This window comes from Camelus ferus, chromosome 7 (genome assembly GCF_009834535.1).
Source record: "Camelus ferus isolate YT-003-E chromosome 7, BCGSAC_Cfer_1.0, whole genome shotgun sequence".
NCBI classification, from domain to species: Eukaryota; Metazoa; Chordata; class Mammalia; order Artiodactyla; family Camelidae; genus Camelus; species Camelus ferus.
Window position 1 is genome coordinate 46,076,319 of NC_045702.1, and position 17,893 is coordinate 46,094,211.

Below are 17,893 nucleotides of genomic sequence, written 5' to 3' on the forward strand. Positions count from 1 at the left end.
CTGTCAGCCATCTGAGATTCCACAAGAATTGAGAGGGAGGGAATGAAGAAAAAGACTTTAATGCAGGCATTAACCACAGTCTCTCCTCCTTCCCTGCCTCCCTGCTCCTATGGCTGATGAGAATAGGGCACGCACTGTTATCATACAAATAACCTTATCTATTCAGTCATTCCATAGACAGGTATTTTTGGAGCCCCAACGGCCCACCTTTGTACCCAGTGCCTTGGAAAACACATGGCAAACACAAAACAGGCCTGTGACTGATGATTTTATGAGCAGGGGTTGGAAAAACAAGTTAACATGGTAAGTAATTAAAGAGCAATGAAGATATTACTCAATGATATGATATCAGTAATATGTGTTATAGAAACTCAAGGTGTATAATGTTTATAACGCGCTTAACTCAAACCAGGTGGTAGAGAAGTGAAGTTCAATCACAAAAGGACATTGTTAACTTTGGAATGCTATTGTTCTCACTGTGATGGTTGGGAACACATAACCAAAGTGTTCTAAATAATGTATGGGAACTATAGGATCTGTGGGGAAAACATAGTGGCTGACTTTTGTGTAATTCTCAAAGCATTTTTGCATTATCATCTAATTGTTGTAACTCTCTGAGAGGTACACAGGGAAGATACTATCTCAGTTCTTAGCTGAGGAAACTAAGGCCATGACAAGCCCAAGAAGACATACCCTGTAGGTGGCAGAGACAAGATTAGAAGTTAGATCTTATAAGGGGGGAAGGTATAGCTCAAGTGGTAGAACACATGCTTAGCATGCATGAGGTCCTGGGTTCAATCCCAAGTTATCTCCATTAAAAATTAATAAATAAATCTAATTACCTCCTATTGCACCCCCCCCAAAAAAAAGAAAATTCAGAAATTAGATCTTACGATATCTCATCTAGGACTCTACCCTTATAATAATAGTACCTACCAGCCTGTTTTCTGGATAATGAAACGGAATGAATAAAAAAAAGAAGGAAACAACGAGGTCCTACTGTATAGCACAGGAAACTATATTCAATACCTTGTAATAGCCTGTAATGAAAAAGAACATGAAAAGGAGTACACATGTGTATATCTGAATCACTATGCTGTAACCGAAAACTAACACGATATTATAAACTGACTATACTTCAATTAAAAAAAAAAACAGAATGCATTTCCCTCCCTTTTCCTGTGTATGGGATCAACCACAACAATGTCAAAGACTTTAGTTTTCTTTCCTAGTCTCTTAGCACCTACACCTATGCCTGGCTAATATTAGGTGTTCTCAGTGAACATTTGTTGAAGATGTCAACTCTAAACAACATTTTGGGGAAAGCTTGATTTGTTTAAAACAGAGGTTCTCAGAGACCCATCTACAATTCAGTGACTGGCTGGCTAAACATGGAATTTTAAAACAATAGATTCTCAGACCCCCACTGCAGAAATTTTGATACAGGGGGTCTTTCATGAGACCCAGGAATCAATGTTTTTAAAATGACGATTCTAATGAGCCATTGGGTTTAGAAACCTCTGGTTTAGGCATCTTGTTTCTCTGTATCCCTCCCTTCTTCCATTTTAGCCTGTAGAGAGAAGCAAAAAAGCAGATGGGAAGAGAAAGGAAGATATGCACAAACATATAGCCCTAGAGACTGACCCCTGGGAGAGAAACTGCCCAGGCCCTGATGGTTTTCTAATTTTCAATCCCAGTCCCTTATGAGCATCTTGTATTCGTGTATTTAAGTATCCATTCAGTAATGTGCCATACTGGGGAAATAGCAGCGAGCCATCAAAGTCCCTGCTCTTGTGGAGAGACAGTCCAGTGACGGCAACAAACAAATGGGTGCTATGTCTGGATATGATAAATGCAATGAGGAAAAGTAAAGCAAGATAAGAGGATGAGGGGGGCGGGAACTATTGTATACAGGGTGGTCAGGGAAGGCCTATCTGAAATGAGTTTCATGAGACACTTCTGTATCCCTGTAATAAATTTGTCTTGCCTGAAGTCATCTTGATTGAAGGGGTCAGTAGGATTTCTCGATTACAGGCAACAGGAACTAATTATCTTAAAATAAAAAAAAAAAAAAAAGGAGTTCAATGAATAAAGAAGAGGCTATAGAACCAAACTGAGAAAATGGATAGAAACTGAGGTATCATTGGAGTGGCCCAAAAATTGTCTTTCAACAAGGATAGGCTGGCCAGAACACCTCTACCACTGCTATGCAACACTGCTAGCCTCTGCAGGCACATTTAATGAATCTTAATGATTTCTTACCTTTGCATCATTTGCTCCAAACTTAAAGAAGCTGCAGGGTCACGCCTAAGGCCACCTGCCAGTGCTCCAGCTACAAAGTGTAGGAGAGGAAGGAACTCTCTTTTGGAGCAGTCAAGGAAGGGAGCACAGCACAGACTCCCCAAAAGCTGCCATCTAATGAGAGATTCCTCAGGTGGAAGGCCTTGGATATGGCATTATCAAAAAAAAGGACACAATTCCACTATAGTTTCTGTCTCTTGCAACTAAATTAGCCCTGACATAGCCCCCAGAGGAAGGCTATAACCGAAGACCAAGTCAGAACACAGAGTGTAAATTTCTATTCATTCCCAGGACATTTAATAACCATTAACTAGGCACAGTGACAGGATGTAAAAGACCCAGATGTGAGGGGGAAAGAAAAGATTCTTGATCTAATGATCCTTAAGGCCTCGATGGGGAGACAAAACATATAAAGAAGAAATTTCAAAATAAGATAGTATATGCCATGGGCCAAAAAAACTGTTATTGCTAATGGGAAACAGTTCTATGTACTACTTAAAAACTCTTGCTCTAAAACCGAACTGCCTGAGTTTGAATCCTGCCTCCATCCCTTACCAAGGGCAAAACCCAGGGAATGTTAGTTTCTCTGGGCTTCAGTTTCTTCATTTGTAAAAATGTGGATAATAAACATACCTATCTTGTAGAGTTCCAGTGAAGATAAAACCGAGATAATCCATGTAAAACCCTTCATAATATGCTGGCCAACACATAGTAAGTGCAATATAGGTTAGCTGAGTTAATAGCCATTGTAGTTCATCAATATCAATTGATGCCATCAGTTATAAAATTCATCCTCATTTTATCAATTACAATGGGAGAAAATTGCTTCTAATTAAACTCTGACACAATACTTGGGTTTTTTCTAAACAATCTCAAGTTCCATGCCACCAAGAATACTGGTGATGCAGCATTGCTTAAAAGAGTGCTTCCAATTGTCTCTGGGATTCTCTACCAAATTACTGGCATCCATTCTGTAAGTCACTCTGAACATCAGTTACATCCAACATGCATGGTACCAATAATGTATTTAATTCATTTGAAGTCATGACAATTTGAACAGCTATGACCATAATTACTGATAATTATATCTATGCCCCAACTGCCACCTGGCTGCTGGTGAATGCAGACACATCCTGATTTCAGAGATGTTAATGTGTGAAAAAATGAGAGTCTTTGAATTCTTTTAATTATTAGAATTTATAAAATTCTAAGGGACTCAGAAGAAGAGAACAGTTTGTTCAGGAGCTTAAACTCTGCCATTTTATAAAGCAAAAGGACAAAAAGCAATAGCTTTGACAGATGTTTGCAATGAATCATCTTTGTTGCTGTAAACTTGTAGAAAACTGTTAAAATTGTCACTATAGTGAATACTAAAAGGAAAGTATTTTCAGAACTGCCAGGCCAAACTGATGTGCAGAGGAGTTCTCTCTGAATCCAAGAACTCTAAGAGTGAAAGGGAATCATGTGTGACCTAAATCCATCCCATCTACATCACCCTCACACGTAACGGTCATCCAGCCTTTTTAAAAAAATTCCTCCCATGACAGTAAACTCACAACTTTCAAAGGAAGTTTATCTCATTTTAGGGAAATTCTCCTTAAATTTCTTCTATATATATAGAAGAAAATAGTAAATATATAGTAAATCTTGCTTCCTATGACATCCACCTCTCGGCCTAAGTCCTATCCTTTGGGACAAGACCCTCAAACATAATCATTCCTCTTTCCACCTTGAGCCCCCCACTCAACACCATTCCCTTCACCTCCCCACCTACCCCCACTTGGCCACATATTCTCTTTTCAGAGGTCCATCAATTCTGAGGGTCAACAATTTGAGCTCAGCACAGCTGTGTGGTTCTTCTGCTGGTTTTACTTGGAATCACTTATGCAACTGTAATCATCTGGCAGCTCGACTGTCACTGGGTCGTCTAAGACAGCCTCACTCCTGTGTCTAGTGGTTGTCCTGGTTGTGAGCTCCAGGTCTCCCCACAGGGTCTCTTGTCCCCAAGGGGTTGAAACTATTTTACCAATAGCATCAGGACAGCAAAAAAGCAAGAGCAGAAGCTGCAAGGCCTCTTAAAACCCAGGCTCAGATCTCCCACAATGACAGCTCTCCCACATTCTCTTGGCTAAAACCACAAACAAGCCAGCTTAGACTGAAGGAGGTAGATAAACAGACTTCACTTCTTGCTAGGAGAAGCAACAAGTCACAATGCAAAGGAGTGTGCACACCAAGAGGTGCTTAGCATTTTACTTGCACTACCACACTTTCCTCAACAATCTATGAAGTAGCCATTATTATTATGTCATATTAGATCTGAGTATGGCTGATACACTAATCAGGCGGGACTCATAAGTTATAACTGGAAAAACTACTGTCTTTCTTTTCTCCACTTTCCATTCAAACCAGTTCTGTAGGGATGAAATCTAAGGCAAGTCCTGTGACTTTTGCAGTCACTCTTAGAAAATAAAAAGTCTGCTTCTTAGGCTTCTGAAAGTCTTAGTTCAGTAATTAAAATGTCCAGTCCCATGTAATAGGCTGACTTCCAACTTCTCACTTTGCAATCATCCAACACTAACTGATTCAGGCAAGAATCATCAGTGGATGTTAAACATAGTTGGTGAAAGTTTGATGAGGACAAGGAGATTTAGGGGGTCTCAAAATATCTCCTTTCAAAATAGTTATTCATTACAAACGGGAAAATTGTTACTTTCTGGTGGAGAAATCTGGCAGACACCACCTCATCCAGCAATCAAACTTAACGTGAACAATGATGGGACAAACTGACACCACGTGCCTCTTGATGTAATGTACTAAGAAGAGCACAGCATCACTTGTGAAGTATTCCTGCTAAGAATGCAAATTTTCAATCTAATCACAAGGAAATATCCAATAAACTCAAATTAAGCGATGGTCTGCAAAATAAATGGCCTATAACCTTAAAAGTGTCAAGGTCATGAGAGACAAAAATTGCTGAAGAACTTGCCAGACAAAAGGAGAATAAAGACACATGAAACTAAATGCAAAGCATGAGAGGGACCTCACTTCGGTGGTTAAGACCTCACAGGATACTAACAGTGACAGTTCTCTCCAAACATCCTCTTCTAACCCCCAGCCTTCCCCTGGGGATGGGGTGTGGTCAGTTAAGGTTGGGGAATCTGCTCAACCGCCTCCTCAACTTCTGATTTGGTCATCTTACCCACCACTTTGGAATTTGGGATAACTAGTAACATTTTGGGGGGACTAATTTAAAGTCATTTTGAGGAGACTCATTTAAACTCACTAAGGGGACAGGAAGAATCTTATTTTAAAATACCATTATATGAGGAAACTAAGGCTTTAAAAGTTTGAGTAACTTGTCCTAGGTCACAGATAATAAAAAGGAGAGTTGGGATTCACAAATTAGTGTCAAATTTAAGCTTACAAATTTCACCTTGTAGATTTAGCCTGTTGTTCTGGGCTGTTTTATCTTTTTAGATTCTGATTAGGTAATTTAGGGAATTTGCTCTACTACACAGTAATGACTTATCAAGCACTTACTGTGATGTACCTTACATACATTGTCTCTGTTTACTTTTTATAACTGTATCATGTAGCTAATATTCCCATTTAAGAGATGAGAAAATTGAGGTTCAGAGAAGTAACATGCCCAAGATCTCACAGCCAGTAAGGTGTAAAGCCAAGATACATAGCCATGTGTGTCTGACCTCCAAATTCATACTCATATCCACAAAGCTACTCACCTCCCCGTATTCACTGCATAAATTTTCACCTTACCTCTGTGACAAAGGATTTGAAACAATTTTTAGCGAAATACAAGGATGCAGGTCAGCCACCAAGTACAAGAAAGAAAAACACTCAACTCGGGCGTAGGACATCAGTGACCAGTTGAGATGACGGAGGTAAGGAAGAGGATTACACCAAAACAAAAAACAAAACTTAACGAAGGGAAGACATTCAAAATGAATACAAAAGGGTTCTGAGTTTTCCGTAAGAGAAGGTAGAAAGGAAAATCACCATGACCAAAAGAAAAAAAAAAATAGGGCACAGGTGACTATGTTCAGTATCTTGTAATAACCTTTAACGAAAAAGTATATGAAAACAAATATATGTATATATATGCACAACCAGGACATTGTGCTGTACACCAGAAATTGACACATTGTAACTGACTGTAATTTAAGAGAAAAAAATAGGGAAATGTGTATGTTTGGGGCACTGACCTATATTCAGAGACCCCCCTGTAATCTGGATCCCTGACCTTGGGTTTCCGGCATGCTCACACTGCCACCTCGTGGCTTTGAGTCTCCAAATCAGGTAGGGTCCTACATGTATGACTGATTACAGTCTCTTACCTACTCTTCCCTCCAAGCCTGCCCTCTTCTGGTGGTAAAGAATATGCAAAATGAATTCCTTGATAAGATTTGAAAATCTAAGTGGGTCAGTATATTATAATCTATTAAGCTCCCAAATAACTGAGCAACATGTCAATTCAGAGAAGTGGCAGAGGTAGACTTTCAGGCACATCCCATTCATTCTATCAAATAAATATGTATTGAATCTGCTTTGTACCAGGCACCGTTCCAAGTCATCAGAGAGTTCACATGAGCTCACCAAATGAATGCTCCCTTTGCTGTTTTGATTTTTTAATCATCTTGCCATCTTCCACATGCTAGTGACTCTATTGAGGACAGATTTTGCAATTTGACCCTCTTAGAATACAGAACCCAAGGAGACAACCCCTACTAAAATGCATGGAGATCATGATTATACAGATTTTATTGGCTCAAACAATGCTTTATTACCAGGCTCAAAGTTAAGGCCATAGGCTTTGCCTCACTATTCAGGTTATAAAGGCTGATTAAGTAAACCGAACTCATCGAAATTTGTCCAGAAGATTGAAATTATAACTTGAAGATTCACTAGTAGAACTGTGTGGATCTCAGAGAGAGGAAAAGAGGCCCTCCACCTAGTGGATGCCAGTCACATTAGGAAATGAAATCCAAGCAGAAACCCTGGGATCTACGGTGCTGTCAGTAGACTCAGCACAGATCCTCCCAACCCAACCTTAAAGGAAGAGGTAAATGACCTCTTGTTCCAAAGCAAGTACATTCAGCCTTTGATCAGTATTTAAATTGCTCACCCCAAAGGAGGCCCTGAAAGCTAGTCAAAAGCAAATGTTCTCCTTTGCAGTGATTGTCACTCTTATTGCCTACAGCCTGGTTAATAGGGTTGCTAGTAGATCCCGTCAGGCCTAACTCTGTCTCAGGTCTCAGGTGTGCTAAAGTAAAATCAGCCAGGTGCACAAATGCATCACAGGATGGCTAAGCGCCAGATGCTGAAAGGCCCTGTTAGAAGGGTTACAGTGAGGGAGCCCCCAGGTGTGGATTCTGACCCTGGGCTCACATCCCTCTACTTTAAATAATACCAATCGAAGTAATGCTTAAATGAGTCACTCCCTCCTCATATCATGCTTCAAACTGTATCCCAGTCAGAATGGCCCTCCCAGCATAACCAAATCAAACTCATCTAGTTGACAGGTTTGTACGCTAATGAACTTACTATAATTTTAATGGGGTGATCTCTGGATTGTAAAGCTGTTATCCACAAAATGTCCTTCCAACTAGCCTATCAGTGTGCCCAGAATCTATATAAATTGTGGCTGGAGTCCCCACCAAGCTCGGTCAGGGACATCATATGCTCCACCTCTGACAGAGATCACTGAGATCTGCTCAACTAGCAGTGGAACCCATTCTTGCAGCTCCATCCTGAGCCAGGCCTGGAGCGTATGTATGGAGCATATGCAGAGAATTTAACTCTAGCCAGCTACTCCTGTCCTTCATGGATCCCTACCTGGGAAGCTATGCTTCCCTGAGCTGGCCTCCACCAACCCCAAGAACATTTAACACCTCAGATGACATGGCCCCAGCCCAAGAGCTCACCGTGGAAAAGACTGCATCGCAGATGGTGACACCACAACCCAAGAGAAAGACGAGGAAGGCAATACACTCCAACCTCCCTGGACACTGGGACTTTCCCTTCTCAGATGGCCTCCACACCAGGAAGGAAATGACTATGATGACTGTTAACCTCCAGGCAGAGATACAAAAATGCCTTCACTGGACTAACCCTGAGGGCCCCATAGAATACTATTTCTCCCGGTGTGTGGGGGATAGGTATAGCTCAGTGGTAGAGCACATGCTTAACATGCATGAGATCCTGGGTCAAACTCCAGCACCTCCATTAAAAATAAATAAATAAACCTAATTACCTCCCCTCGAAAAACATTGAAATATAAAACTATTTCCCCAAAATAGCTAACTGCTTGCCTCATGAACCTTCCCTCCATCAAAACACTTGCAAAACTCTAAGCCCCCTGCAGCACTAGACATCATTTCACCTTTATGGTAAGCCAAACAAGGTATTCTCAACCACACCAGCCACAATAAGGCACTTTAGTGCAACACCCCTGGCTTACCCTATTTGGATTCCACAGTTAGAGACCTCTTGCGGCTGCGTTCACTGCCCGGTGTACTAGATTACAGCTTTCACTTTTCACATGATGAACCCACAACAGACCCAGTATCCCTTGTTATTCACACCATGACCACCAGCACTTCCTCTGCACTCAAAATTGCTACCTCCACTCTTCCCCACATATTATCCATAAGCCCCTCCCATTGTAAACCACAACCCTGCCCCACACCACAACTAAGTGGGCCAGATCTGACAAAACTATATTTATACATACCTTCAAGATAGCAGCCCAGACCTTGCAAGTAAAACTATGTAGGAGTCTCTTAACACACAGGGTCACACCAACAGCCCATGTAGGGCTGTCTATCCTGCAGTTCTTTCTAGTGATCAGCCCCTCATGTTAATTCCTTCCAAAATACCACGAGCCTCATTTAGGCTAAACTAACCCTCTAATCTAGACCCTAAATGGGGCACCCTGTGGGCAAGTATCAAAATAATTAACTCCCCATGGGAGTACTTTCAAAAGGCTAACAATTCTACTAGAACACGAAAGGCAGAACCTCACCCTTATGTTCACTGTCCCTTAATGGTAAACAATGCCTCATTCAAACTTTTTTTTGTGGACCTAACTCAAGAGGCCAGGAGCAAGTCCATTTGATCTTGCCCCATATGCAAGCAATCCACAAGATGACCCCTATTACTGCAACACTGTTGTTACCTTTACTATCCCAGCCACCCTTTACCGTCTTGGCATTTCTCTGCTAGAGAAATGTAGGGAAAATGGAGTCAGTTAGGCCCCCTCGTTGGACAACCAGTGCCCAGTGATGCAGCAATATTATCCTGCATGCGCAATACCCCTGTGTTGTTTTGTAATGACAACTTGCACTGCACAAGTGCAATGGTTAGTCCACATAGTTCACGTAGTTGGCTAGATACCGGTTTTGTTTGCCTTGCTATATAAGGAGGACGGGATTTTCCGCTGCTGCCACCACTGCCATTGAATCCTCAATAAAGGCTTGTCAGAGATACCCATGGCTCCATGAGGGTTCTTCAGTCTGCCCAAATCTGTGAGCCCGGAGCACCTTGAGCGCCTGCAATACAAGAAACAACCAGTCCGTGTACCAAAAGAGCCATTCTCATCCCTATCTTATTCAGACTGGCTCTCACCACTGGACTGGCAGGCCTGTGAATAGGTGCTTCCACCCTAGCCCAGCAAGCAGATCAAATATTAAAAACCACTCAGCAATTATCAGCCACCCTAACCAACACAGGCAGATGCTATACTATACTCTGAGTCTGATGACTCACTAGCACAAAAGATGATGAACAATCAACGGGTGTTATATTTCCTATTGGCTGTTCCTCACAGGGCATCTCTTGCTGCATGTACAGGAACAACTCAGGACAAGGTACAGGCCAACCTTCATAAGATATGTCAAGGTTTGCACACCTTGCATCATATAACTAAAATATTTCAACAAATTCCCACACTCCTCAAGGTTCCTGATTTGTTCTCATGGCTCGCTCCATTCACCTGGGGGCAATAGCTAAACTGCATTTCAAACAGTAGCAAGTCTATTTGTCACAGGCTCCATCATTACTGCCTTGGTTAAATGTGCTTTACAATGGCTTCTGAAAAAAATCCCCGTGTCCTTTAACATATCTGCTGCACAAGTGATTGTGTATTCCTGATGCTGAGGCATTACAGGATGGATTGTTGAGAGTTTAATTAAGCTACCCCATGGTATTGCTGCCTTGGCATCCATTTTTGTTTGGCCAAATGACCTTTTGGGGTCTTTAACCTGACACAAGCCCCTCATGCAGACAACTGCCCTAGATAGCAACATCCAGAGTTAAATACAAAAGTAAATTCCTGATATGACTCCTCCAACAGCCTTTGTGATAAACAGTTTCCTCTGCCTCCCAGGGCCTTCCTTTTGTGCATACCTTAGATAAAACAGTCCTTAAAGTTTACCAAAATCCCACTCTCTGTTGTTTGAATTGACCAATCCAGCCTTAACCCCGGAATCCCGAAGCACTCTACCTTTGGACACTAATAAAGGCACGTGCCCCAGGTCCTGTCGCTTTCACTGCCTATACCCTGCCTGGACCCTCCCTGTGTGGCCCCATAAGGCCTCGTGCTATGTACTTTCTCCAGGACCTGTGAGTAATAATCTTCTCTATCTCAGTTTTCCTTGTGGTCTTTTATTGAACCATATGGCACCCTGGGGACTCTACTTAACAAAAGTTGATTTAACAAAATCACAATAAAGCTTCTGCACAGCAAAAGAAATCATCAACAAAATGGAAAGGCATCAACAGAAAAGGAGAAAATATTTGCAAACCATGTATCTGATAAGGGGTTAATATCCAAAACATACAAGCGACTCAAGAGTCAAAAAACAAATAACCCAATTTAAAAACGGGCAAAGGACCTGAATAGACATTCTTTCAAAGAAGACATATAAATGGCCAACAGGTGCAAGAAAGGATGCTCAATATTACTAATCATGAGAGAAATGCAAATCAAAACTGCAATGAGATATCTCCTCACAAGTGTAAGGATGACTATTCTCAAAAAGACAAGCAATAACAAGTTTTGATAAGGATGTGGGAGAAAGGGAACCCTAGTGCACTATTGGTGGGAATGTAAACTGGTACGACGACTATGGAAAATGGTATGGCGTTTCCTCAAAAAATTAAACTTAGAACTACCATAGGATCCAGCAATTCCACTTCTGGGTATATATTCCATGTTCATTGCAGCATTAGTCACAATAGTCAAGGTATGAAAACAAGCTAAGTATCCATTGACAGATGAGTGGATAAAGAAAATATGGTGTATATATATAATGGAATATCATTCAGCCTTAAAAAAGAAGGAAATCCTGCCATTGTGATGACATGGATGAAATTTGAGGGCATCGTGCTAAGTGGAATAAGATAGACAGAAAAAGACAAATACTGCACAGTATCACTTACATATGGAATCTTAAAAAAAAAAAAAAAAAAAAAAAAAAACCTCATAGAAACAGAAAGTAGAATGGTGGTTGCCAAGGGCTGGGAGGTGGGGGAAATAGGGAAAGGCTGATAAAAGGGTACAAACTTTCAGTTATAAGATGAATAAGAATCTGACTTTCTAAAGTGTAAAATGGTGACTATGGTTGGTAATAGTATTGTATTGTATTTTATAGTTGACATTTGCTAAGAGAGTTGAACTTAAGTGTTCTCACCAAGATGAAAAAAAGTAAATATATGAGGCGATGGATGTGTTAATTAATTTGATGGTGGGAATCCTTTCACAATGTATACGTATATCAAATCATCATGTTGTATACTTTTAATATATTACAATTTTATTTTGCAATTATACCTCAATAAAGCTGAAAAAAAAAAAGAAAGAGTAAAGAAATAAAATAGTTGTCTAGTAGAGGAGAGTAAATATGGAACTATATTGCTGGGTAGCATTAAGGGCCCACTTGAGGCTAGAGGTCATAAACTTGAAGAGAACAGTTTTTCTGTTTGTTTGCTTGAATAATTGAATGATTTTCTTCAGCCACATTCAGCTGCACGGTGTAGGCTCTATGTAGATGGATGGTTGGATTTTACCAGGGACAAGAAAATGTGAGGATCAATGGACTGACTATCCTAATCAGATTGAAGTTTTGTGGAAATCAGACCACTAGAGAGAATGAGCTAAACTGATAGGAGGTAGTGGTCACAAAGTGGACCGCTTGCATTGAAATGATGGAGAAGTTGCAATTAAAGTCAATGACAAACAATGATAAGCGAGCAAGTAATTGAGATAGGGCTGGAGATTAAGATTCTTGCAGGAGAGGAATACAAGGAACTGAGAGGGTCTAGGACGCTGGATCATCTATGTGGAGAGTGAAATCACCAAGATTTAAGACTGCAGTGTTGAAGAGAATGACAGTGAAAAAAAAGCACAAATCAGTGGAGGTACTGAAGTAAGGGGAGGAAGTGCGTGCTCAAGTCTGATATGAAATTCAAAAGGAAATTTTCTTAAAGGATTTAGAGGGGGGAAATTGTTTGAAAGCAGTGATAAGATACGATACTTCTAAGTCCGGTTACAAGAAAACACACTTTTTGAGAAGGCTGCAGGGGAAGCAGTTCCTCCAGGGCAGTCAGGGGATCTCAACCCCAGCACTACTGATGGGGCCTGATGACTCTTTGTTATGGAGGCTGTCTGTGTATGTAGGATCTTTAGCAGCATCCTTGGCCTCTATCCACTAGTTGCTAGTAGCACCACCTCCAGTGTGACAATCAAAAATATCCCCAGACATTGCAAAATGTCCTAGGGGAGTGGGGCAAAATTACCTCCACTGAGAACCTGGGCTAGAGCAAAAGAAGGTGAAGGAAATGTTCAAAGAAGATATTTCAAAATGGGGGGTGGGGTGGGTGGAGAGGGTTATGATACAAATGAACTTATTTACAAACCAGAAATAGACTCATAGACTTAGAAAACAAACTGTGGGACTATGGTTACCAAAGGGAAAGGGGAAGGGGGTGGGAGAAGGGGTAAATTAGGAGTTTGGGATTAACATATACACACTACGATATCTAAAATAGATAAACAATTCTAAGGACCTACTGTATAGCGCAGGAAACTATATTCAATATCTTGTAATAATCTATAATGGAAAAGAATATGAAAAAGAATACATATATGTATAACTGAATCACTTTGCTGTACACCTGAAACTAACACAACATTGTAAATCAACTATACTTCAATTAAAACAAAAATTTTTTTAATGGGGGGTTTTGCAGATAATTAACCATGAGCCCCAGAAGGCAAAGTGGAAAAGGTGGGTGGGGATAGATTTAAGCTGAAAGTTCTTCTGTGCACCACTCAAATCATACCACTTTGGCAGCTGACAGATCAAGGTCAGTCCTATCAAGGTGTTCAAAGATGAAGGGAAGTTTCTTTGTTTTTTCCAAGGGTGTATCTCTGCTTCTGAAGTTGCTCTCTTTGATGTCACCATTGCCTAATGAAGGACAATAAATGAACAAATGTTGCTATTCCTGCAGCTCTTAAGATTTTAGCTCCACATCAAAGTAGGTCCAATTGCCAGTGATAAAATTCTATGGGTGCACTGAGGTTGAAAAATCCAACCAAGAATGTAATCACAGAAAGTTCTGAAAACTAGGAAAGATGTCATAAATTAGAATAAAATTTAATCTGATTATCCTGTAAAAATAATGTTGGTGGTTTAAAATGTTATCGTCTTTTTTTTTTTTAATTATTATTATAACCATCCCAGTAGGTGTGAAGTGATACCTCATTTGTGTTTCCATAATGACCCATGATGTTGAGCGTCTTTCCATGGTCTTATTGGCCATTTGGATATTTTCTTTGGAGAAATGTCTATTCAAGTCCTTTGCTCATTTTCAAATTGAATCATTTGGGTTTTTTTTTTTTTCTTGTTGAGTGTAAGAGGTTTTTGTATATTCTAGATACTAGACTCTCATCAGATATAAGATTTGCAAATATTTTCTCCTGTTCTATGGTTTATATTTTCATTCTGTTGATAGTGTCCTTTGATGCACAAAATTTTTAATTTTATTTATTTTTAATCTAGTTTATCAATTTTTTCTTTGATTGATGTTGATCTTTCTTTTACTTGTTGATGTTGAAATCTAGTTTCTCAGAACTGGCTGTATGTTACAGGTTAATTTGGCAGTGACCTGTTATGAGTGCTTTAGGTGATGAAATGAATCTCAGTGGAAAAGCACTGCAAGTGGGAATTCCTTTCAGTTCTACCACTGAAAAACTTCACATACCACCTTTGGAAGTGACTATTATACTAACACTTAACTCTGAAATTGACAATTAAAGGTAAACAATTAAGCATTTATCCTTTCTAGTAGGAAATATATTCCAGAGTAGTCAAATAACCTCTAGTTGATGAAGAAAGCTCTTTTTAAAATCCCTGGCGAGCATAGGGATAAGACAGAGTTGGAAAGTCACTATTTTGAATAAAATGGTTTTTCAGGCCAGGATTTCCATTAGATACTAAACCCATTAGATGAAGGGTTGCTGGGAAATTGTATATTTGGATGGTGTGGAGATATTAATCCCTGATTGCCGGCTGGTCAAAAGGGTGGAATGTGGTTCTGCCGGGGAAGGGTCTATACATCACAACCTTGACTCAGTGATTTATCTTGGTATCCATCACTGCTGGTGGGGTGGCCTGACACCACGTGGCTTCTGATATGTAACATATAGCTTCACCCATGAAGTATTCTTGTCAAAAATGTTTAAGTTGAATCTAGTTAAGCTTTTAAAATATAGGAAATATAGAGAATATAGGAGCAAGTTAAGTGACATTATGAGGAAACAAACATATCTAGAAAGAGGGATACTCTACAGTTCTGCTGGCCAGGTTTCTCTAACAAGTGAATGTCACTTAAAAATAAGAAAGACAGAAGGAAAGAAAGAAGGAAGGGAGGGAGGGAAGAGAAAGAGAAGGAAGGAGAGAGAGTAGGAGCATAGGAGAAAATGGGACATTCTAGATAAAAGAGATTAAAGAGATAAAACAAGCAAAGGCAATCTTGGTGCTTGATCAGCTCCAGATTTTAACAAAAAAAGACTTAAAAGTTTGGGGACAATAGTAGAAATTTGAGTATGGATTGAGTATTAGGTAGTATTAGGGAATTATTATTAAATTTCAGATGTGATAATGGTATTGTAGGAAGTAATATTGCAGTTATGTGAGAAAAGTCATTTTCTAAGAGATATATGTTGAAAATGTTATGCAATATTAGGATGTTTCAGTTAATTTAAAACACTTCAGCATTCTACTAGTCTCTCTTTTCTGTGTGCATGTTTAAAACAAACACTAAAACTTTGATGTTAAAAAAAAAACTATCACTGAAGATAATGACCTTTCAGGACAGTTCTGCTGCACTGTCAAATCATTAATATAAACTATTCTGTATATTTGCTTTTACTTTACTCTTATGAAAAAGCTTGTATGATCTCAACACTTCAGTTCTTGGTTAAAAACAAGCAAGTTTTGAGTGACTGGATGTTAATCTTGGGTCTGTTCACTTGAGCTTTGTATCCACAATACCAGGGGCTTGCTGGGAGCAGTGGAACCTATTGGCTAGAGGTGTTAATCCTTCCAAGTTTAAATCCCAACTCCACCTTGTGCCAGCTGACTGATTCACCTTGGACAAGTTACTCTACCACTCTCAGCCTAAGTTTTCTTATCTATAAAATGGAGGCAATAATATCAACTATTCTTTTGGCTGCTGTCAGTAATAAATGAGATAAACTATGTTGATTACTTAGTATATTGCATGACACATGGTAAGGACCCAAAGGTAGTGCAAGATCTTGGGTAGATCACTCAACTTCCACCTCCGTAAAATCAAGAAATTGGATTGGATTATTTGTAATCTTGTTTCCATCTCTCTCTCTCTCTCTCTCTCTCTCTCTCTCTCTCTCTCTCTCTGTTGGTGTAAGTGACTTCCCCTTCCTGAGCCTTCATTTCTGGATTTAAAATGAGGAGACTGGAGAATTCATCTAATTCTAATATCTCTAATCACAAGGGATCCTCCTCTAAATTCCCACAAACACAGATCTGAACAGGGGCATTAGACTGAAATAACCAAAACCTCCTCATGAGTGAGAAGTTGAGCCTGGGAAGAGAAAAGGTACTTTACATATTTTCAGCTCCTCCCAAGGTCTGCCTGAGTATTGATGTTTTATTAAATGAGAAAATGTGCATAAAATGAATAGTACATAGATAGTAAAGATGATATTGATGACATCATGATGATGGTACACATGGTATCATGATGATGATGATAAGGAGAGAAACAGGATTGCTCTCTTCCTTTGTCAGGAGGTCAATTATAAAAGGGTATCATTTTCCCCCCCAAATGGATTGTGCCTATTAAGTAATGAGGCTTACTTAAAAACATATTAAAATCTGTAGGAAGGGACTTGCCCAATCAGACATTAAAACTTAAAAGCATTTATAACTAAAACAGTGTGGTACTGGTGCATGAATAGACAAAGAGATCAGAGGAATAGAATTGAAAACCCAGAAATAGAATTACATGCATAAGAAAATTCAGCATATGATAAAGGTGGCATCTTACTGAGGCAAAGATGAGACTTTTAATAAATGGTGCTGAGACAATGGGGAAAAGGTAAAGTGAGATTCATTGGTCACACCATACATAAGAAGAAACTCCAAATGGATCAAGAATCTAAATGTAAAATATGAAACTACACAGCTATTGGAAGAAAACATGGGTGACCTCCCCTCTAACTTCAATGTAAGGAAAGGTTTTTCTATGACTCAAAACCCAAAGGCAATAATAAAAGAATAAATTGACGATGTAAAACAAATGTATGCAAAAAATGCTATAAACAAAATCAAAACACAACTCACAAGCTAGGAGAAAATATTTGCAACATACATCACAGATAAAAAAGGCTAATATTTCCTAATACATAATGAACTCTTAAAAATTGAGGGACAAATCCAATAGAAAAATGGAAAAGAAACATGAACAGACAATACATAAGACATAAATATATATATATATGTTTAAACATAAAAAAATTTAAACTAACTTGTAAATAGACCACTTAAAGAGACTATCGACAAATCTGGGACAATTTGAGCAACAAAATAATGATAACAATGGATTACAACTCATAGAATAAAACAAATATACACAAGCCTATACTGATAAAAATAAGAAATTAAATAAATAGGATGAAAGAATAATGGGAGGACAGAGAAAGCTTTTCTTTAGAGTAGAATTCCAATTAATAAACGTAGAAGTAAAGATGAAAAGATAAAACCACTATTTGACAAATAGCATGGTAATATTTGTTGCTGACAAGAAAATATTATGAGAAGCAGGATACTTACAGAGTCTCAAAAAATCTCTCCACAAGACACTCTTTTTCATTACAGAGAGAAAGAGTCTGAAGCTTGGACATCGGGTGGGGGCATTCGGTACCAACGCGCAGACGGTCACAGCTCGCCCCGCCCGCGTTGCTAGGCTGGTTTTCCACAATGCCTCGCAGGGGCGGGGCCTCGTGACATCACAGAGACCACCCGCCCCC

The 17,893-nt window shown here is 39.5% G+C and overlaps 1 long non-coding RNA gene across 1 annotated transcript; it reads right to left on the reverse strand.

Moving 5' to 3' along the window:
• Positions 1–1,142: 1,142 nt before the first annotated feature.
• Positions 1,143–17,884, reverse strand: LOC116664925. The gene is made up of 3 exons (XR_004321475.1): positions 17,697–17,884; positions 13,663–13,787; positions 1,143–2,052 (listed from the first exon to the last, which is right to left on the reverse strand). It is a non-coding gene; the product is annotated as an uncharacterized LOC116664925 (long non-coding RNA).
• Between the last annotated feature and the right edge of the window lie 9 nt (positions 17,885–17,893).